Raw genomic sequence first — 22,967 nt, forward strand, 5'->3', positions numbered from 1 at the left:
TGAATTGATCAGGATATTTCTTATGTATTTATTATACAAAGTCATTATTCTGTAATACATACAGTACATATGATTGATTACCAATCTTACAAACATTTATAGGGGAATTGTTGTGTGTCGTTGGTGCCTTTTCATGCAGATCAATAATGACATTATGATTGATATTTACCTTGTAATTGGTGACCCATTGTAGGATATTTTTCAGGTTGCTTATGAGTTTTTTAAATCACCGTTGATTATCCTTGGAACTTTGTTGCCAGGAAGATTGTGCCAGCTTGCAGTCGGTTATTGGCTCAACATAGAACCGTGTCTGGACTTGCGACATCAAACAGGCTATTTAAATCTAAGGCCTGCCATGTCTCAGCACTAAAAGGCCCTGAGCAATATATCGAGGTCAGTGATCCTGCAACCTGAATCAATGAGATCTCTATTATCCACCCGGCTTCTACCATTGGATTTTGGTAGTTTTTAAAGGTGCAGTTGGCTTTAAATGTCTCCTGGGTTTAAGGGAAGCTCTTTTCAATAATTGCAAGCTTTCAGGCCCAGACAGAAGAGCTCAGCAAGCCAGAGCCAGCAATTTTAAATTGAGTCTGTCTTTCAACTTTCTGAGTGGCTGGTTGCCATTTAATGCAGACCCTCAGGCTTGGCATAGGGCATAGTTGACATAGGTTGTAATCTGGATCTAATTTCAGCTAAAAAAAGCTTACTTGTCCTTTCAAATGAGAACCAATTAAAGTCAATGAATGTGGACAGTTGACAAGTTTAATGCTATTGAATCCAGTGTGAAAGAAATAAAAAGCAAAAATATTGGGTAACCAGGGTAAGATACACTATATTGCCAAAAGTATTGGGCTGCCTGCCTTTCCACACACATGACCTTTAATGGCCCCCCAGTCTTAGTCCGTAGGATTCAATATTGAGTTGGCCCCGCCCTTTCCACGCACATGACCTTTAATGGCCCCCCAGTCTTAGTCCGTAGGGTTCAATATTGAGTTGGCCCCGCCCTTTGCAGCTATAACAGCTTCAAGTCTTCTGGGAAGGCCGTCCACAAGGTTTAGGAGGGTGTCTATGGGAAGGTTGGACCATTCTTCCAGAAGCAGATTTGTCAGGTCAGGCACTGATGTCGGGGGAGGAGGCCTGGCTCGCAGTCTCCGCTCTAATTCATCCCAAAGGTGTTCTATGGGGTTGAGGTCAGGACTCTGTGCAGGCCAGTCAAGTTCCTCCACCCCAAACTGGCTCCTCCATGTCTTTATGGACCTTGCTTTGTGCACTGGTGCGCAGTCATGTTGGAACAGGAAAGGGCCATCCCCAAACTGTTTCCACAAAGTTGGGAGCATGAAATTGTCCAAAATGTCTTGGTATGCTGACGCCTTAAGAGTTCCCTTCACTGGAACTAGGGGGACAAGCCCAACCCCCTGAAAAACAACCCCACACCATAATCCCCCCTCCACCAAACTTTACACTTGGCACATTGTAGTCAGTCAAGTACTCTTCTCCTAGTAACCTCCAAACCCAGACACGTCCATTGGATTGCCAGACAAAGAAGCGTGATTGGTCACTCCAGAGAACACGTCTCCACTGCTCCACTGCTCTAGAGTCCAGTGGTGGCGTGCTTTACACCACGGCATCCGACGCTTTGCATTGCACTTGGTGATGTAAGGCTTGGATGCAGCTGCTCGGCCATGGAAACCCATTCCATGAAGCTCTCTACACACTGTTGTTGTGCTCATCCGAAGGCCACACCAAGTTTGGAGGTCTTTAGGAATTGACTCTGTAGACAGTTGGCGACTTCTGCGCACTGTGCGCTTCAGCATGCGCTGACCCCGCTCTGTCATGTGACGTGGCCTACCACTTGGTGGCTGAGTTGCTGTTGTCCCCAGTTGCTTCCACTTTGTTATAATCCCACTAACAGTTGAGCGTGAAATATTTAGTAGCCAGGAAATGTCACGGATGGACTTATTGCACAGGTGGCTACCTATCACGGGACCACGCTTGGAGTCACTGAGCTCCTGAGAGTGACCCATTCTTTCACCAATGTTTGTAGAAGCAGTCTGCATGCTTAGGTGATGATTTTATACACCTGTGTCCATGGAGGGGATTGGAACACCTGAATCCAATGATTTGGTGGGCTGGCCCATTACATTTGAAAATATAGTGTATATACACAAGGGGGGGTTCTTTGAATTCAGTCCTCTATAATAATTTTCATTTCCATTAAACGATGGGGCATCCTTACGTTCCTTTTACATTACCCAGTTCATATCAGTACAGATATCCAGCATGATATTTTTCCCTATTGAGATCTGTTGTGTTTCAAAGTGTTCCTTTAATTGTTTTGAGCAGTGTATATAAACCATTTATAATTAAACAATAATTATTTTATTATTTAACAATTTAATTAGTTGACTATTTAAAAAAATAAAAAGTTGAAAAACATAGAATTAAACACTTTAATTAAAAAAAGAACAACATTAAAATAAATAAATATTAGTTAATTAATATTAGTTACTTTATTAATTAACAATAAGTTAACATTGATTTAGTATTTTAAAGTGTATTAAACCACGGCATACCTCTTCTTTCACAGAACACATTATCCTAAGAAGGGAATCTCAACCTTTTATACGATTATAAATAACACTCAGTTTGATATCCATACCACTTCCCTGACTAACTGGGAAAAAATCCTCCATCAACCGGTTTCTCCACACACTTGGGCGAAAACCTTCAATACCACATACAAAGCCTCCAAATGTAGCTCCTACTGTGAAGCATACATGAAAATCTTACATCAGTGGTATCTAACACCTGTTAAACTCAACCTTTACTACACCCAACACTTGCCCAAGTGCTGGAGACAATGCAGAGAAATAGGAACGACTCTCCATATACTTTGGTCATGTAAATCTCTCAAATCGTATTGGAATAGAGTATTCCAATTGATCACCTCCATATCTGAAGTTCCAACGACTCCAAATCCAGCCTTAGCTCTCCTTCACATAGGAATAGAAAATTTTCCCACAGACTCACGTACTATCATAATCCACGCACTAGCAGTGGCAAAAAGCAATATTACAAAATTATGGAAATCCATCACATCCCCCTCGTTCTCAACCCTTATTGCTGAGCTTAATCTCCATTGTGAGATGGAGAAGAGAACAGCAATCCAAAATCTCTCATATCACAAATTCCATTTTCAATGGTCTCGGTGGCTTCAAGACCCTAACTGCTCTGTTAAATGACAACTATAATAACATATCACCATACTATTGCCAACGCATCTGACTGGTGCCCCCCCCCCTCCCTCCCCCCTAGCCCCTCTCCGGTTTCCCCTAGCCCCTCTCCCCTCTCCGGTTTATCACACTTTCAACCATATAAAGTTCACAATGAGCTGAGCATACCTCTCAAGTATCCGTGGCCCTGCTATATCGTTCCCAGCTAAATAGTGGGAACCAGCTCCCTCTAATGTGTGTTTATTTTCCTGATAATGCATTTTTATTGTGAAAATTACTCGTTTCTTATCTGTTTCACATGTTGTGATAACATGTTTGTTGAAAATTCTTCAATAAAAATTATTTGAATATAAAGTGTATTAAAACAACATCGAATACTTAAACATGAATTAATTTAATATTTAAGATTTAGTTAAAATGTATTAATAAAAAAAAGTTGAAAAATATAGAATTACATAGAATTAAACACTTTCATTAAAAAGGAACAAAAGTAAAAATAGATATCGATTGAATTAACATTGATTGATTAAACATGAATGCATTAATTATGTTCAATTAGTTAACATTAATTAAATAATTAAAAAAGTTTAAAAATAATATAAAAAATAGAAACAAAAGGAACAAAAGTAAAAACAAAATATAAAATATACACATTCATTAAATAAACATTCATTAATTTATTAATAAACAATTCATTAACATAAAAAAAGTATTAAAAAATTGAATGAAACATTTTAATTAAAAAAGAACATACTGTAAGTTATATACCAATAATAAACATGGATCATTTATAAATGAAATATTTATACATAATATTTTAACTAACACTGGATTTTAAAAAAAAGTGTTGAAAAAATAGATTTAAACACTTTAATATAAAAAATAAAAAATAAGTAAAAAAAAATATATATATGTGTATATATATTGAACATTTCAAGAAACTCCAAAGACATGCTGGTAGGTGAATTGGCTCCTGTCTAAATTGCCCCTAGTATGTGTATGTATGAATGTGAGTTAGGGACCTTAGATTGTAGGACCCCTTGAGGATTAGGGACCTTAGATTGTACACCCCTTGAGGGTTAGGGACCTTAGATTGTACACCCCTTGAGGGTTAGGGACCTTAGATTGTACGCCCCTTGAGGGTTAGGGATCTTAGATTGTACACCCCTTGAGGGTTAGGGATCTTAGATTGTACACCCCTTGAGGGTTAGGGACCTTAGATTGTACACCCCTTGAGGGTTAGGGACCTTAGATTGTACACCCCTTGAGGATTAGGGACCTTAGATTGTACGCCCCTTGAGGGTTATGGACTGATGTGAATGTACAATATATATGTAAAGCGCTGCGTAAATTGATGGCGCTATATGAGTACCTGAAATAAATAAATAAGAAACAACATGATATAGAGGAAAAATCCATATGGCATGAAGGATGTGAATACCTTACATCTAAAACCGGGCACAGTTACCCAAATCCATTTCTGTACTTTTCGTCAAATTAAAAAGCGTTTTTCTGTTCTCCGCTCTGGCAAAAAAGATCTTTTCCCACAACCTACCTTATAAAATAAGTGCCAATTAAAATGCCAGTTCTGGCATTCATTTCTCTTCTGATATGGTACAGTACTAAATTCAGGCAGATAAATAAATAAGTGACATCTTTATTTGAGATCCCATATCATGTAATGACAGTCTGGATTGTGACTTACACACCGCTCCGTGACACATATTAAGAAATACGCATCACATTGTGGCATCTGTTTGAGACGACATACCCCATTAGTGATACTATTTAAAGTGAGGAGTACAGCTTGAGCTGGTGAAGAGAGTTAAGACTTCCTTCTCTGAGAAATATTCATCTGAAATGAAGACATTTTTACTCAACAGTTCTTTGGCTTTGTGACAATTTCAGCATAATAGTGTAAGTCCTTTTACAATTTTACAATTTTAATTTTGAAGTGTGGGGGGGAGGGGATTGTCATGTTCAATAAGTCTAGAAACTCACTTCATTAGGATTATATTTTTAATGTGAAAAATAAATCGAAATTAGGACATCAGATTTGACATGGATTGTTTCAGTTTCCATCCAAAAATAATATCGGAGAAGAGGACAGGAACAACTTGAAAGTTGTTCTTTTTTTTTTGTGGTTCTGAATATGCTGTCAACGTTTCCTGCAGGTGTACTGTCATTGTATCAAAGGGGACTGGTGGGGTTGTCATCTCTTTCCTTGACCCATATCAAGACTAACCACCCTCCAATATACAGGAATTCAGGGCCCCTTTCCGATTGCTATCTGTCATTTATACACTAGTCCCTCAGCCTCCATTAATCTTTCATTTACCACCTCTTCTCTATTCCTGTTTCGAAATGGAACCAGGCAGAGAGGCGCCCTTCTTTGTATTTGAACCTCTTGACTCCAAAATTAGACTCTCACCTGGTTATTACGGGCGTTAAAATAAATGATCATCAATTTAGAATTCATGGACAATATCCTACTAAAGCTTGTATATTGATGGGTAAGGCTTCCAGATTCAATTTGTAGCCTGAAAGTTGAGAGAAGATCATAAACGCCTTATGTAAATTAAGTAAGGACATTTACCACTTCAAATCCGGATACAGTATATATACTATATAAACAAAATAAAGATAGTGAGCGCTCCTAAAAAAAGCTGCTAAAACACCAAAAGGCACCAATAAAACCTTCAAAATAGACCAGAAATAATATAATGAGGTGTAGCGCTATGAATGATGGTATTATAGTATATAATGATAAGCCATAATAGGTATGCAATAATGTCCTCTAATAAAGTTCAAATACAGATGGATATGAGAACAGTTCCTTAAGATGGTAAAACGACAGCAGACAAGCTTGTGACGCCAACCAATAGATAAAATGCGCACTCACCGGAAGCGCATAAGAAAAGCGCATGTGATATAACCATCAAGGTATCTGTAGATGGGCAGGTCAATCCAGGTGAGCTTATCCCCTATGGTGTAGTCATCAAGCTGCGGTGAGTTGTCTGTTGGATCCAGAGGTCCCCTTAAAGGTAGGTATGGTGCTCAAACATGCATAAAAGTGGCCACCCGCCCAAGTCTATAACTGGCTTATGAAGCAAGGACACATAAACAGGCATCACATAGTGAAAAAAAGGGCCACTTTTATGCATGTTTGAGTTTTTTGGTACGTGGGTGCACTAGGGCCCTGGTTGCCATTGTGCTACATGCTGGGGTCCAGTGCACTCCTTTGCCTTTAAGAGGGGTGGCTCCCTCAGGTCCACCTGCCCTTGATCTATCCATTAAATGCATGTGCCTCTACTATGGGGACTCATAAATTTTAGAGTTAGGACCACAGATGATCAGGGTGCCGTGTCGTGGCTCTGTGGCTTACGTATGTATTTGCAAATGTGTGCTAACTAAACCCCTGTTATAAACGCATACTGTTAGACAGGTTAATTCGGTTGTTAGCAAGCTGGCTGGCAAGTTGTCCAAGAACATTGTTCTCTCCCCCTTTTTTTCACTATGTGATGCCTGTTTATGTGTCCTTTCTTCATAAGCCAGTTATAGACTTGGGCGGGTGGCCACTTTTATGCATGTTTGAGTTTTTTGGTACGTGGGTGCACTAGGGCCCTGGTTGCCATTGTGCTACATGCTGGGGTCCAGTGCACTCCTTTGCCTTTAAGAGGGGTGGCTCCCTCAGGTCCACCTGCCCTTGATCTATCCATTAAATGCATGTGCCTCTACTATGGGGACTCATAAATTTTAGAGTTAGGACCACAGATGATCAGGGTGCCGTGTCGTGGCTCTGTGGCTTACGTATGTATTTGCAAATGTGTGCTAACTAAACCCCTGTTATAAACGCATACTGTTAGACAGGTTAATTCGGTTGTTAGCAAGCTGGCTGGCAAGTTGTCCAAGAACATTGTTCTCTCCCCCTTTTTTTCACCAGGTATGGTGCTCAGCCTATATGCTCTTGTTCCTCTAGAGATGATGAGTCGCTGGGGTAACCTGCAGGCTTAATAGCTCCATATAGGAGCCAAAAAACAGGTGCCCATAGTGTAGTAGGTTCAAAGTTTTATTCACATAAAGTGCAGTATGCAGAGGTTCCACGGGTTTAACCTCTGATGAAGTGCCATTGCACGAAAGGCCTCAGGAGGAACCAGACAGTACATGAGCCTGGAGGAAGCCCGGCGGCCTCTTAACTCTGGTCAGTGTGATACATTACTGGATGTCATTACACTCTGCATACTGCACTTTATGTGAATAAAGCTTTAAACCTACTACACTATGGGTACCTGTTTTTTGGCTCCTATATGGAGCTATTAAGCCTGCAGGTTACCCCAGCGACTCATCATCTCTAGAGGAACAGGAGCATATAGGCTGAGCACCATACCTACCTTTAAGGGGACCTCTGGATCCAACAGACAACTCACCGCAGCTTGATGACTACGAGAATTTTCATTTCATATTCTGCCCATCTACGGCCAGCTTTACAGAGCAAACCCCTTCATTTCCGTATCTAATTTGCATGAGGAGTTTTTGATCTTCTCTTATCTTTCGGACTACAATTTAGAAGCCTTACCAATACAAATGGAATCTGGAAGCCTTACTCATCAATGTATCCCTACATGTTCTTCAGACTTTTCAATCATCTTTTACCTACCACTGAAAAATTGATAAATATCAAATATCTAGGTATCTAACCTAACACCCCAGGTTTCAATCCAGAGTACATGGTGTCATTTCTCCTCTGCTGTAAGCATGGCTCATTTCTGACACCAAGAGAAAAATGGTGAAAGGGCAGGGCACAGCCTGTGGTTGACAGCCACAACTCTGTTCCTGGGTGCTGTGTGAAGGAGGGTGTGTCCCTTCCCTCCAATCAGCTCTCAGAGCTCTCCTCACTGATGTAACTTTAGCTCCCTGCCCTCTTCTTTTCCTAGCTGAGAGCTCCTTTGTAAATTATGCACTTTGAATAAATGTAGGGGAAAGATGGCCGTAGATAAATGGGTACAACTTATGTAGGAAGATTTGTTTCATCTCTGTGTATCATCTGAGGCCAGTCGCTTTATTGGGTATATGTAAGGGTTTGCAACCATTTTAGGTTCACTAGAAAAAAAGCAACTCTTCCAAGAGTATGAATCTCTTGGATTCCTCACAGCTCTCACTGGTTGTTCCCTTTTGACCTAACCTCAAAGGAGGAGAAACTAGCTGTCAGGAATGGACTCACCAATGGTGGTGGGACACACCTGCCTTGTGGGCTGCAGTACCAGGGCTGGCCAGCAGGTGCTCTCAGCAGCCAGAAGCTCACTCCTGCAATCAAGCCATCACCTGAGGCTGATTGCAGAAGGTGTATTTAAGGAATGGCCAGGCCTTCAGTCAGGGCCTTGGTGTATTAATCCCATGAGCCCCTGTACCTGCATCCTGTCTGCTTTCTGCCTGATCCTGACTCTGCTTGATCCTGACTCTGCTTGAACTCTGCCTGCACCGACCTCGGCTACTCCTGACCAATCTTTTGCCTACTCCTTGTACCTCGTCTGTCCGTTAGCTACCGACCCGGCCCGCCTGACTACGTTGTGCTCCATATTTATATATATATATATATATATATATATATATATATATATATATATATATATATATCAGTTAAGGTTTGGGTTTGTTGCACCTTTTTGTACGTATTTGTGTTAGTTTTGGGTTTGGTTTGTTGCACTGCATTTATGTTTGTGTTGCCCTTAATAAATTATATTGTTTTACACGCTATACCTGAAGTCTGTGTTTCCCTGTGTCGGTCCACACACCTCTGGTCATACCCGGAGCCCTGACACTAGCATTATGAGGTCAGAGGAACCAGTGCCAGCTGCAGGGAACTATGTTGTGTTATGGATATTCCCACAAGTTTCCATTTCCTAGCAGAATTCAAGGGACAATTTCTACCAATCAGAGCCGTGTTGGAAGTATATGCAACAGGGAAAGGTATTTACTCTCTTCTTTCAAAGGTATCACATTTTACGGATCAGTTTCCTTAATGATAGGGTCACTTTTGCCCAGTCAAGCTATAATTTAAAACTGAGCATATTTAACATAACGTGTGGCCTGTCCCTGCCGGGAATGGTTTGAGATGCGATGAAGGCCTTCCTGAGGGGCTTGATTATCCTGGAGATTTCAGCGGTTAAGCGTAGATCCAGGGAGTGGGAGGAGAAGGTACGGTTAGATGTTCTACAGAGGGAGGTTCAGATGATCCAAGACCCAAGCCCCCGTAATTGTACCTCCTAGAAAGAGGCCCAGTCCCTTTATAAATCAGTGTTTCCACAAGTGGCTGATAAGAAGCGTTATTTTTTGCAACAAAAATATTTTGAGGAAGGTGAGAATACGGGACACCTTCTTGCTCTTGTGGCAAAATCACAACAAGGGGTGTCTACTATAGACAAGATTGAGGATGCTGATGGAGTGATTCGCATGAGTCATGCGGAAATCCTGAGAGTTTTTCATCACTTTTATAATGATTTTACGCTTCTAAAATTGTAGCCACTCATTCTGAGCTTCTGCAGTTTTTAGACTCCTGCCCTTTTCCTGTGTTATCAGAGGCTGACCAGAGAGAACTAGATATGCCAATTACTGTTGAGGAGCTATCCGAAGCTTTAGCAGGCACCCCCAGTAATAAATCCCCGGGTGTTGACAGATTACCATTCGAAATATATAATAGATACGGTGAACAACTCCTCCCAGCCTTCCTCAACACCCTGAATGCCACCATGAATGGAGATGGTTTGCTCCCCTCCATGCATGAAGCTGTTATTATAGTATTGTTGAAGCCTGGAAAAGATAGGTTAAAACCAAACTCCTACCGACCTATTTCCCTTCTGAATACGGATGTTAAATTGCTGGCCTGGGTTCTAGCTACTAGACTTAAAACAAGATATACCTGTGCTCAAATCCCAATAGCTAGACATGCATTCATCCATCAGGTGCCAAAGGAGTGTAACCACATGTTAACACTAGAAATTCTGAAGGGCCCTCTGCACACTGGTATATACCCTTTCAAGCAGACTCTGCAATAAATAGGGATATTTGGTTCACACATATTGCAATGCATGTTTAAGCTGGCCAACTGCGTCAAAGTAATCCCTCTATGGCCAGTCCTACTCTGCTCTGCCTACGCAAATGCCACTGTGGACACAATGCCAACATAGGGGAAAAGTCAAAGTGGGCGAGAGTCATCAGGTTCAGGTCTGGCTACTGAGCCAGAATACAGAAAACAAGATATACCTGTACTCAAATCTCAATAGCTAGCACATGCATTCATCCATCAGGTGCCAAAGGGGTGTAACCACATGTTAGCACTAGAAATTCTGAAGGGCCCTCTGCACACTGGTAAATTGTGGGTCAGTAGCCAAACCTGAACCTGGTGGCTCTCCCTCACTTTGTCTTTTCCCCTATGTTGGCATTGTGTCCACAGTGGCATTTGCGTAGGCAGAGTAGGACTGGCCATGGAGGGATTACTTTGACACAGTTGGTCAGCTTAACCTCCCTGGCGGTATGATTATTTCAGATTTTTGGTGCTGAAAGCGGTACCATTATTTTGCATATAAATATGTCGTTTTTTTATTGTAGGCTGTAATTTTTAGGAATAACTCACTGAACTCTGTCCCAACAAGAGTCTATTAAACATCCCGGGTATGATAAAACTTGAAACACAAAATCATAAATTATAAGTTAATAAATAATCATAAAAAATAATAATATAATAATAATAATACATTTAATTCAATAATATAATCAAACCAAAAACACTGAAATTTGAAATATAGCGCCAAGTTCGCACATCACTGAGCAAAGTCGCAAAATTGTTTTCAGTGTTTAATGACGAATTTCTCCACGAATCATTATCACTCAATTCTGCAAGTGGTTCTGATTTACTATCGCTGTTCTCTAGCCGGTCTAAAACCGCTTTTGACCTAAAGGGACGCTTTTTGGATGCCATGGACGTTTCTAAGTTTCCAGGCAGAAAGAACAGTCAAAATGCAGATAGTGGACAGGACAAAGCACACGGGACAAAATGTATGTGAAATGGTTTGATACAGGAATGTTTTACTATGTAAAATTCGTTTTGAAAAAAATGAATTTTTTTTTACATTTTCAACTTTCCCGCTGCCGCCGGCGCCCGTACATCCCGACGTCACAGGGACAGGAACACAGAAGCCGGATGCCGGCATCAGCCGGAGGAGATGGCCGGGGATGCTGCAGGGAGCGAAGGACAAGGTAAGCTCTGCAGGGACTCCCTATGCAGCGACGCATGGTAAGCCCGAGTGTAGCTCGGGGTTACCGCTTTTGGTACAGAAACTTTACCCCGAGCTACACTCGGGAATACCGCCAGGGAGGTTAAGCATGTATTGCAATATGTGCAAACCAAATATCCCTATTTATTGCAGAGTTTGCTTGAAAGGGTGTATACCAGTGTGCAGAGAGCCCTTCAGAATTTCTAGCTACTAGACTGGCGTGGATCATTGGTAATATTGTGCATAAAGGTCGGTTGGGGTATAATCCCTCTAGAGCAACGGCTAATAATATTCACAGAATAATAATATTTTTTTGAATTTGCAAATTCCAGTGGACAACCCTGGGGGAGGGCAATTCTATCTTTGGATGCGGCTAAGGCATTTGATAGTGTGGACTGGCCTTATTTATGGGAAGTATTGTCTAGATTCGGTTATAACATAATGTGAAATCTGCATAGTCCTTTAAAGTGCCATGCTTCAAGCAATCAAGGCCCCCTTTCAATATTTCCTAAGCCCCATCTGTTTTAAAGCAACTTGTTTTGCTATTCAATGGTCCGTCACAGATTGGGCATCACCATTTACGTTAGTCATGACCTCACTTGAACTCCATCTACCCTGACTCTCGAGTTTGTTCCTTGTACAAGTTTTGCAGCTTGACTCTGGTTACCATTAGTCAGGACCTTTGATAACATTTCTTACCTACTTTTAAGCCTTAGCCTTTGGCTCTGACTTTGTCCGTCTCTTGGGTATTGACTTGTTTGGCCCTTGGGGCACTATTGACTTTTTGGCCCTTGGGGCACTATTCCTCCCTCTGACATCAACAATGGGGTACTATTCCTCCCACTGATACAAACAATGAAGCACTATTCCTCCCACTGATACAAACAAAGCACTATTCTTCCTACTGATACCAATGATGGGGCACTACTCTTCTTCCTACTGACCACCAACCCTGAGGCCATATTTATTTTCACTGATGCTGGGCCCAGGGCATTTTTACCCCAACTGGCCACAACCCGGCCCATCTAAAGTCTGATGGACAATAAACTGGACCTTTGTTTGATAAGTTTGGAGACCCCTGCTTTAGACTATTATTTACAAATATCCACTACTCAATTCCAACCCCACTGCTAGGGACTTTGAGAGCCAACACCTATTATATTATGCTGCTAGTGTCTCTAAACATCTTCCTCCCTACATGTTACTTAGCTCAGAATCTACTCAAGAGCCTGATCCATCAGCATAAGAAATAATATAACTACTTTTCAAAATTATGAGTTTCAGGTGGAACATCACATTTCTCCAGGTATACACAATTAAATAATTGGTCTTTGGAACAACCTTTCTCAACATTTAAGCCTAGTGGAACTCTTGAAATTATTACCTCATCTAGAAAGACCCTTGATAAAAACAATGTATTGGCCATCACTATGAAAAAAGTATGCAACTGTACATTAGAAGTAGCTTAAAGTGGAAAGTCAGAAAAATTCCCCATTACAGTGGTAGTCAGAATTCCACCCTACAGCCAGCTAAAAAGATCATTATTGTAATTCTGCCAACTCTGGAAAGTTGTGTTTGCCTTGGAACTATTCCGCCACCATTAAATGGGAAGTCGTTCAGCCACATCTTAAGGAACACCTACAGTAGCAACCTCTGAAAGAACCATATTTGAAAAAACCTGCTCAAGAGGCACATACCAAAATATTGACCTGGCTTTACATCACATTGTACACTTATAACACTTCATCTGGCAATTAACACTGAATCAAATACCATGTAAACTTGAAGTTGAAGTCCTACTAATATTTTTATTGTTTTGTTTATAGTTTTGGAGAGTTAGGAAGAGTTGGAACCTCTGTCCAGTTAGTTTTGCTGTCCATGTCTCTTTTCAGGAGATTTTCCCTCTCACTAAAACCTATAAACAGGAGTCATCAGAATATCAATTCATTGATACATCTGCATGTAGCACTCTCCTAAATAGGTTGCTAGATAGGCTAAGTAAAGTTAGTTCTTTTTGGCTCCCCTGTAATCAGTGGAGCAGTGTGTGATTGCTTTGGGCAGTTCTAGGCTTCACTGGCTGCAGTTGTGAATGCTTGTCCCTTTCTTCTGAAGGACTCTAGAATGTAGTGGGTTGGAAGATGCAAATCAACATCCTGGATATTTATGTTGTCTCAGCCAATTCCCGGGGGTGGGTGCCCAGTAGGTGGTTGTAGAGTGCATAAATAGCATCGGTTTTGAGGCAGCCTTGTTTTTGTCCAGGGGAAGAATTTCTCAGCTTGAATGGCTGCTGCCCATCTGGGCAGTCCAGCTGAAGCTTTACATGTGCTCATTGAGGTCTCAGTTAAGCTAGACCCTGGTGGCCTGTCTTGCTGAGAATTTCTGGAACTGACTAAGGGATTTCACAGAGGATCTGGTCTGGAGAGAAATGTATGTCTGATATTGGAAGGAGGTATCCAAGTATCCATGGACATTGTGAGTACAGACCAGAGTGCAGGATCTTAGTGACTATGTGCTGTTACTATCCCTTGTGCATCAGTGCCAGAGCATGCTTAAATAGGAACAGTTCTTATGATGTGTTAGATTTCTCATTCCCTTAGTTGCTACTAGAGGAACTGAACTAAGAAGCTTTGACAAAGTGAAGAGTGTCCTTCTGTTGTCATTCAGTGTCGTTGGAGTATCCCACAGCTCCCTGCACCCTATGCAAGTTATTTTTATAATAAAGCACCAGAAACATACCATTAGACTGTTCATTGAGCCAGAAAGAGTGACTGTTGCTGTGAACTGGTGGCCCCCTGCACTAATCTGGGAAAAGAACTTGTGGCAAATCAGCTGGCTTTTTCGAGGGTGAACACTACCTGCACATCATACCTTATTTCCGGTGTTCTGGTAATGGATCCCACTATTTTACATCAAGACACATTAAATACAATAGGCACCCATGGTGGGACAATCCCAATAAACTGTTTGCAAGTTAAATCAGTTACAGCTGAGCGCTGGACATTAGTTTCAGCTGTAGTTCAGCTTTGCCTGTTTACACTCATGCTTCATACTGCTGCTGCAGGGTGGGAGAAATAACTGGACCTTCCAGGTAAGAGTGAGCATGTGGCCTCATTATTAACTCAGAGCTGTCACATAGGTCTGGGAAAGGAGTCCATATCCCTTTGTAAGCTCCTACTAATGAGCTTGGAGCTTACACAGGGCCTTCCCTTTCCAGTCCATGTGGCCCAAGTATCCTATTGTAGTGCATCCCTGAAAGAACTGCTGGTGAGTCCTATTTCCCATCTTAAAGAACAAATTGCCAGGCACACAGCTTTTTTGTCACTCTTGCACTGGCTAAAAAGAAAAGTCTAGGGGTTTTTCTTGAGGTTTTTATTTGGAATGATGAACTTGGAAAGGAATGGGGAGCATGGGATACCTCAAAAATTGTGAAACAGAACAACTTGAGGACTCCTTAACTTCTGGCTGCGTCGTACCCTACTCCTGGCTGCACTGTACACAACTTCTGGCTACACAGTGCACACAAATGAATGTCCTGCAGAATCTCTGTGTTGATGATGACCTTTACTCCTTCCAGAGTTTAAAAGCTTCACACCCTCACTACACTTCAGTATTAAGATAATTTACTCACATAGCCACATGATCAACAGTTGCCTCCTGTCAATATCCACCAAGCTCTTCCTTGTGAGGGAGATGTAGAGTCACACCACCAAAGGACAGCTTGGGCTTTCTCTCACAACTTTTTCCTTGCTCTCTCCATTGAGCTTCTCCAAACCCAACCTGATCCCTATGCTTGAGTAGGCTCCCCAGTCTTCCTTATGGCTTCCTCCCAGACCTTCACAGGGGTATTCTCCTGCAGGACTGGACCCAGGAACACTGCCCCTAATGCTCAGGCCTTGGACTGTTTATGGGCTCTCTCACCACCTACTGGGAAGACATCCCCAAGGATTGTCTGGCGTCCCATACATATTTAGGCTGCATGTCCCGTTCTTCCTCCAACTATGGTTCTAGGATCCTCCAGAAGACAGGGGGAAGTAACAAAGCAGCAGTCTGTGAAACACTGAGGAGCCCTAAATAATCAACCCCCGCTCCTTTGATTACAATTGAGCTAACTAAATTTGCCTACTAGCCTACTGTACATTAGGAGGGTGCTACACTATAAAGGAGCAAGGAAAGTTGAGTACAGGCAATAGACTACTTGCAACTCAACTTTACAGAACAAAGCCATTGCGTAAGCATCTTTACAACAGACTCAACTTTTTAATACCTTCCTATACCATTGCTAAGTCTGCAAGCTTTGAAATGTTGACATTATTAAAATAAAATATGGGTAGAATGTATTGGCATGGCAGTTCGAGTAAGAGATTGCTCCGATGGGAAAATATTAATTATTGCACAAAATGGCAAGTCTCAAAGCCGTGACTCCCAGGACATCTTAAACGCTATAATGTGACAGTTTGAATACCCTCCTGAATATGATGACAGCAGATTAAGCCGCTAATTGTTATATTATGATGATTAAGGTTGACCTTGGGGTGGATGTACTATTTTGAAAATGGAGCTTTTTACTCCCCGCACCCCCAGTGGGAAGAGACAGATTTATCTTCTGGGTGCCAAACATCTATACGATGAGATATTTGGCATATTGAGTAGTAACAGTACATCTCTATTATTCGGCGCTCAAAACCATTACGTAGAAGTCAAAGTCGATGGAGAAAGGCCCTAAATCAGAGGCCAGAGTATTTCTTTGGGAAACATAAATCACAAATATATTTTCTTTACACAATGTGTGCAATTGCTCCGTTCCAGTTTATCAAAATGCCCTTCAGTCATTGCGGAGATGCACATGTAAATCAAAGTAGGCCTGCCAGTCAATTCAATTATCCGTCTGCAATCTATATTCTGTCGTGGCCTAGCGTATACACTTCCTCTATCGTATATATTTTTCATCGCCAATAAAGCTTGTTCACACACAATTTGTTTTAGGTTGACTTACTGCACATAATAGCAAATGAGATACTTTGTTGAGTGATGGAGCTTAATCAGTATTTGTATTATTGTGTTATTATGCAGATGATGGTATCATTTAGACTTGTAGCTATCAAAATATTGCATTTTACTTAGAATGGTAAGCATTTTTAGAAGATTCAGTTAAAAGGAATGTACAGTGATTTATGATCTCATTTTATTTTTTTTGTCATCTTTAAAGTCAATGTTTAAATGATTTTAGCAAAAGAGATTTCAATCACCAAAATCACCAAGTGTTAACCACTTGCCCTCCAGAGGATTTACCCCCCTTCCTGACCAGGCCATTTTTTGCGTTACGGCGCTGCGTTACTTTAAATGACAATTGCGTGGTCATGCAGCGCTGCACCCAAATTAAATTTTCGTCTTTTTTTCCCACAAATGGAGCTTTCATTTGGTGGTATTTGATTGCCTGTGCGGTTTTTATTTTTTGCGCTATAAACAAAAAAAAGACAAATTTGAGGAAAAAAAACAATATGTTTGACTTTTTGCTATTAAACTTGTCCAGTGAAAAAAATGTAAAAAATTAAATTTCATCATAAATTTAGGCCAAAATGTATTTTTCTCCATGTCTGATGATCGGTGCCGATCCCTGCTTGGACAACTGCTGGTTCTCGGCAGTACTTTCCTCACGCTGTCAGAGCAGCCAAGAACCGGCAATTACATTTCCCAGTGATCAGCGTGTCATTGGACACGGCTGATCATGTGGTAAAAGTCTGCTGTGATTGACCTTTTGCCACATCAAGTGATCAACTGTGTCCATGGGACACAGCGATCATGGAGATTGCCGGGTGCATGCCCCCGGGGCGCGCAGGAGAGCGCATTCTGGGAGGACATCATATGACGGCCTCCCTGAACTGGCCGGCTGCAGTGTAGCCATTATTCGGCTACCTGTGGTTGGCAAGTGGTTAAGAGGTCATGGATGGTTGGTGAGTGCAATACATTGTCTTGTGGTGGAGCACAGAGGATCTACATGGAGCAAATTAATTGGAATTATGCTCCATACAGGGGCGGACTGACCATTTGGAAACTCGGGGACTGCCCGAGGCCCAGGGCCAGTAGGGGGCCACATGAGATGCCCCTGGTACCTTTTTCATAGGTTTTTTTGAGTTTGGGCAAGGACACAGGGGCCCCATGATCCCCTATTGCCAAGGGGCCCCATGAGTTGTCAGACCGCCCCTGGCTCCATAGTTTTTGATCTGCAACCTGGTGTGTTTTTGTTTTCGTTCTTGACTTTGGACTCACTCATTCATATCACTTTTAGTTTTTTTTACGTTTCTATCACAGTTGGAATATTATGTATGGTTAGCTCTATACCTTATTTTATTATATGGTCACAAGTGATTTTTCACTTCAAGGGGCAGCTAACATTTTTTGTATATTTTTTTTTTGGCACACTAAGTGGTTGAGTAATTATTTATATTTTAGTGCACAGAAGCTACACTGTTTGTGTAAGGCAGTATATATCACTTTTTTGCATGTAAAGAGAAGGTGCTTATTACTAAATTGTTAAAATGTTTGTACACATCGTCATCTCATCTTTGGTTTATGGCTGTCCTTGGCTCCAGTAGTCTCCCGACATCGGCATGGTTGCCTCACCATAGAAGGCATGTAGATCTCTCCAGAAACCATGTTGCCGTTGCAAACCAAAATTGTTACCCCTGCACCTCTTCTAATGTGGATTAGCTACACCTATTGCTTGCATCAGCCATATTAAAGAGGAGTTCCACTCAAAAGCAGAAGCTCCGCTTATTTGCCTCCTCCGCCCCTCCACTGCCATATTTGGCACCTTTTGGGGGAGCGGGACCTGGTTTTGACAGGTACCCACTCCCACTTCCGGCTCAATTCACTCTGGCAAAGTGAGCCGGAAGTTTGGCCCCGTCCTCCCTCTCGCAGTCTCCTGAATCTGCACAGGTCCCAGAAGATTGCCGGACCAATCAGGAGGCGCAGCGCGACTCGCGCATGTGCAGTGGGCACCCAGCTGTTAAGCTGCAAGCTGTCACAGCCTGGTGCCCACAGTTGAGATGCCGGTGCGTTGCAGAAGAGAAGGGGAGAAGGGACAAGTTCCCACTCCCACTTCCAGCTCAGTTCATTCCGGCAAAGTGAGCCGGAAGTTCGGCCCCCTCCTTCCTCCCACAGTCTCCTGGGAACTTTCACAGGTCCCAGAAGACTGTCGGACCAATCAGGAGGCACGCACATGCGCAGTGGGCACCCGGCTGTGAAGCCGCAAGCTGTCACAGCCTGGTGCCCACAGTTCAGATGCCGGCACCGTGGAGGAGAGAAGGAGATAAAGGAACAGGTACCCACCTCTACTGCTGGCTCAGTTTGTTTTGGCGAAGTGAGCCGGAAGTTCGGCCCCCTCCTCCCTCCCATAGTCTCCTAGCAACTTTCACAGCTCCCAGAAGACTTCTGGACCAATCAGGAGGCGCAGTGTGACTCGCACATGCGCAGTGGGCACCAGGCTGTGAAGCCGCAAGCTGTCACAGCCTGGTACCCACAGTTCAGATGCTGACACCATGGAGGAGAGAAGGGACAGGTACCCACTCCTACTTCCGGCTCAGTTCACTTCGGCAAAGTGAGCCGGAAGTTCGGCCCCCTCCTCCCTCCCGCAGTCTCCTGGGAACTTTCACAGTTCCCAGAAGACTGCCGGACCAATCAGGAGGCACAGTGCGACTCGCACATGCGCAGTGGGCACCAGGCTGTGAAGCCGCAAGCTATCACAGCCTGGTGCCCACAGTTAAGATGCCAGCACCATGGAGGAGAGAAGGGGAGAAGGGACAGGTACCCACTCCCACTTCCGGCTCAGTTTACTGCGGCGAAGTGAGCCGGAAGTTCGGCTCCCTCCTGCAGTCTCCTGGGAACTTTCACAGTTCCCAGAAGACTGCCGGACCAATCAGGAGGCATAGCGCATATCACACATACTGCGGCAAAATGAGCAGGAAGTTTGGCCCCCTCCTCCCTCTTGAAGTCTCCTAGGAACGTTCACAGTTCCCAGAAGACTCCCGGACCAATCAGGAGGTGCAGCGTGACTCGCACATGCACAGTGGGCACCCGGCTGTTAAGTTGCAAGCTGTCACAGCCTGGTGCCCACAGTTGAGATGCCAGCACCGTGCGGGAGAAGGGACAGTCACCCACCCGCACTTCCCAGAAGACTGCTGGACCAATCAGGAGGCGCAGTGTGACTCGCACATGCGCAGTGGGCACAAGGTTGTGAAGCCGCAAGCTGTCACAGCCTGGTGCCCACAGTTGAGATGCCGGCACTGTGGAGGAGAGAAGGGAAGAAGGGACAGGTACCCACTCCCTCTTCTGGCTCAGTTCACTGCAGCGAAGTGAGCCAGCAGTTCGGCCCCCTCCTCCCTCCCGCAGTCTCCTGGGAACTTTCACAGGTCCCAGAAGACTGCCGGACCAATCAGGAGGTGTAGCGGGCACCCGGCTGTGAAAATGCAAGCTGTCACCGCCTGGTGCCCACAGTTGAGATGCCGGCACCGTGGAGGAGAGAAGGGGAGAAGGGACAGGTACCCACTACCACTTCCGGCTCAGTTCACTGCAGCGAAGTGAGCCGGAAGTTCAGACCCCTTCTCCCTCCTGCAGTCTCCTGGGAACTTTCACAGGTCCCAGAAGGCTGTCGGACCAATCGCGAGGTGCAGCGTGACTCGCACATGCGCAGTGGGCACCAGGCTGTGAAGAACTTTCACAGGTCCCAGAAAGCTGTCCGACGAATCAGGAGGCGCAGCGCGACTCGCACATGAACAGTGGGCACCCTGCTGTTAAGCTACAAGCTGTCACAGCCTGGTGCCCACAGTTGAGATGCCGGCACCGTGGAGGAGAGAAGGGGAGAAGGGACAGGTACCCACTTCCGGCACAGTTCACTGCGGCGAAGTGAGCCGGAAGTTTGGCCCCCTCCTCCCTCCCGCAGTCTTCTGGGAACTTTCACAGGTCCCAGAAGACTGCCGGACCAATCAGGAGGCATAGTGGGCACCCAGCTGTGAAACTGCAACCTGTCACAGCCTGGTGCTCACAGTTGAGATGCTGGCACCGTGGAGGAGAGAAGGGACAGGTACCCACTTCCGGCACAGTTCACTGCGGCGAAGTGAGCCGGAAGTTTGGCCCCCTCCTCCCTCCCACAGTCTCCTGGGAACTTTCACAGGTCCCAGAAGACTGCCGGACCAATCAGGAGGCGTAGTGGGCACCCAGCTGCGAAACTGCAAGCTGTCACAGCCTGGTGCCCACAGTTGAGATGCCGGCACCGTGGAGGAGAGAAGAGGAGAGGTGAGCCGGAATTTTGGCCCCCTCCTCTCTCCCACAGTCTCCTGGAAACTTTCACAGGTCCCAGAAGACTGCCGGATCAATCAGGAGGCGTAGTGGGCACCCAACTGTGAAACTGCAAGCTGTCACAGCCTGGTGCCCACAGTTGAGATGCCGGCACCGTGGAGGAGAGAAGGGACAGGTACCCACTTCCGGTACAGTTCACTGCGGCGAAGTGAGCCGGAAGTTTGGCCCCCTCCTCCCTCCCGCAGTCTCCTGGGAACTTTCACAGGTCCCAGAAGACTGCCGGACCAATCAGGAGGCGTAGTGGGCACCCAACTGTGAAACTGCAAGCTGTCACAGCCTGGTGCTCACAGTTGAGATGCCGGCACCATGGAGGAGAGAAGGGGAGAAGGGATGGCAAGGGTGAGCACATCAGTGGACCCCGGGACAGGTAATTGCGTGTTTTTTAGAAGTCAGCAGCTACAGTTTTTGGCTGGAACATCTGGAATGAAGATGATAATAAGAACCTTGCTCTTCACAGTGATTGAGTACATTTACATACAGTTTCAGAATTGCAAAATTTAAAAAAAAATCTCCAGTCTTTGAAAGCTTTTAGCAGTGTTTTTTGAACACCATTTAAGCCACACAAAAGCAAACACATATTGGTTTAATGAATACATACAGCTATGCTAATATTTGACACAATTCATGATAAATGCATAGCCCCGCGTGTTCTTTTCAGATAATTTTTTTTCCCCCAATACATTATTCTGATCTTTATTTGTCATTTTAATATGACAAGTGCCACATTGTACTAATTGCTTGTTATGCAGGCTTTTATACCACCGTTGAGAGAAAGGGTCACAGATTACAGTTATTTCCTACCTGTTATTGATGTAAAATGCTATGGATGACAGCTATTACCGTTCAGATGGGGGTATATCTTTCCTGCGGGATAATTATGGAATATAGGAGTCGGAATCATTATTGTATTGACGCAATGCATTTATTAAGAAAGGTTAGTGGTGAGCATTAGCCAGCTGTGATCGTAGCGATATCTCCGCTCGTCTTCTTCCATGGTATCTGTTAGCCGCCAAGACTTCAAATTCTCCTTACATATACATTAAAGGGAAACTCCACTTTTAGTTTAAAAAAAACTGGAGAATGGCTACACAACCCCTTGCCCTCCAGAGGAATTCCCCCCCCCCCCCCCCGACTTTTTTTTTTCTCCGATACGGTGCTGCATTACTTTAACTGACAGTTGCTCAGTCATGCAACGCTGCACCCCAATGAAATTTATATCCTTTATTCCCCACAAATAGAGCTTTCTTTCGGTGGTATTTGACCTCCTGTGAGCTTTTGATTTTTTGCTCTATAAACAAAAAAGACCAACAATTTTGAAAAAAATAAAACTATATTTTTGATTTTTTGCTATTAACCTCCCTGGCGGTATTCCTGAGTGTAGCTCGGGGCAGGGGCGGACTGACAACTCATCAGGCACCCGGGCAATAGGGGATCATGGGGCCCGTGTGTCCTTGCCCAAACTCAAAAAAGCCTATGAAAAAGGTACCAGGGGCATCACCAGTGACAATGGATCTTCCAGCACATACCACACTCCTTGCCTTGACAAGATAAGATAAGATAGATAGATAGATAGATAGATAGATAGATAGATAGATAGATAGCAGGGGCGGACTGACAACTCATGGGGCCCCCGGGCAATAGGGGATCATGGGGCCCCTGTGTCCTTGCCCAAACTCAAAAAAGCCTATGAAAAAGGTACCAGGGGCATATCACTGGGCCCCCTACTGACCCCGGGCCCTCAGGCAGTGCCCGAGTTTTAAATGGTCAGTCCGCCCCTGGTTCGGGGTAAAGTTTCAGTACCAAAAGCAGTAACCCCGAGCTACACTCGGGCTTACCATGCGGCGTTGCTCAGGGATTCCCTCCAGCACTTACCTTGTCCTGCGCTTCTGCGATGCGTCCCCTGCAGCGTCACCGGCCATCTCCTCCGGCTGATGCCGGCATCCGGCTTCCATGTTCCGGTCCCTGCAAACGTCGAGACGTACGGGCGCCGAAACGGGCAGAAAATGTGAACATTTTAAAAACTGACATTTTCTAATTAACTAAAATCACATAGTATAACATTCCTGTATCAAACCATTTCACATACATTTTGTCCCGAGTGCTTTGTCCG

This window comes from Staurois parvus, unplaced genomic scaffold (assembly GCF_062004578.1).
Source record: "Staurois parvus isolate SC_StPar_1 unplaced genomic scaffold, SC_StPar_1.0 ptg001044l, whole genome shotgun sequence".
NCBI classification, from domain to species: domain Eukaryota; kingdom Metazoa; phylum Chordata; class Amphibia; order Anura; family Ranidae; genus Staurois; species Staurois parvus.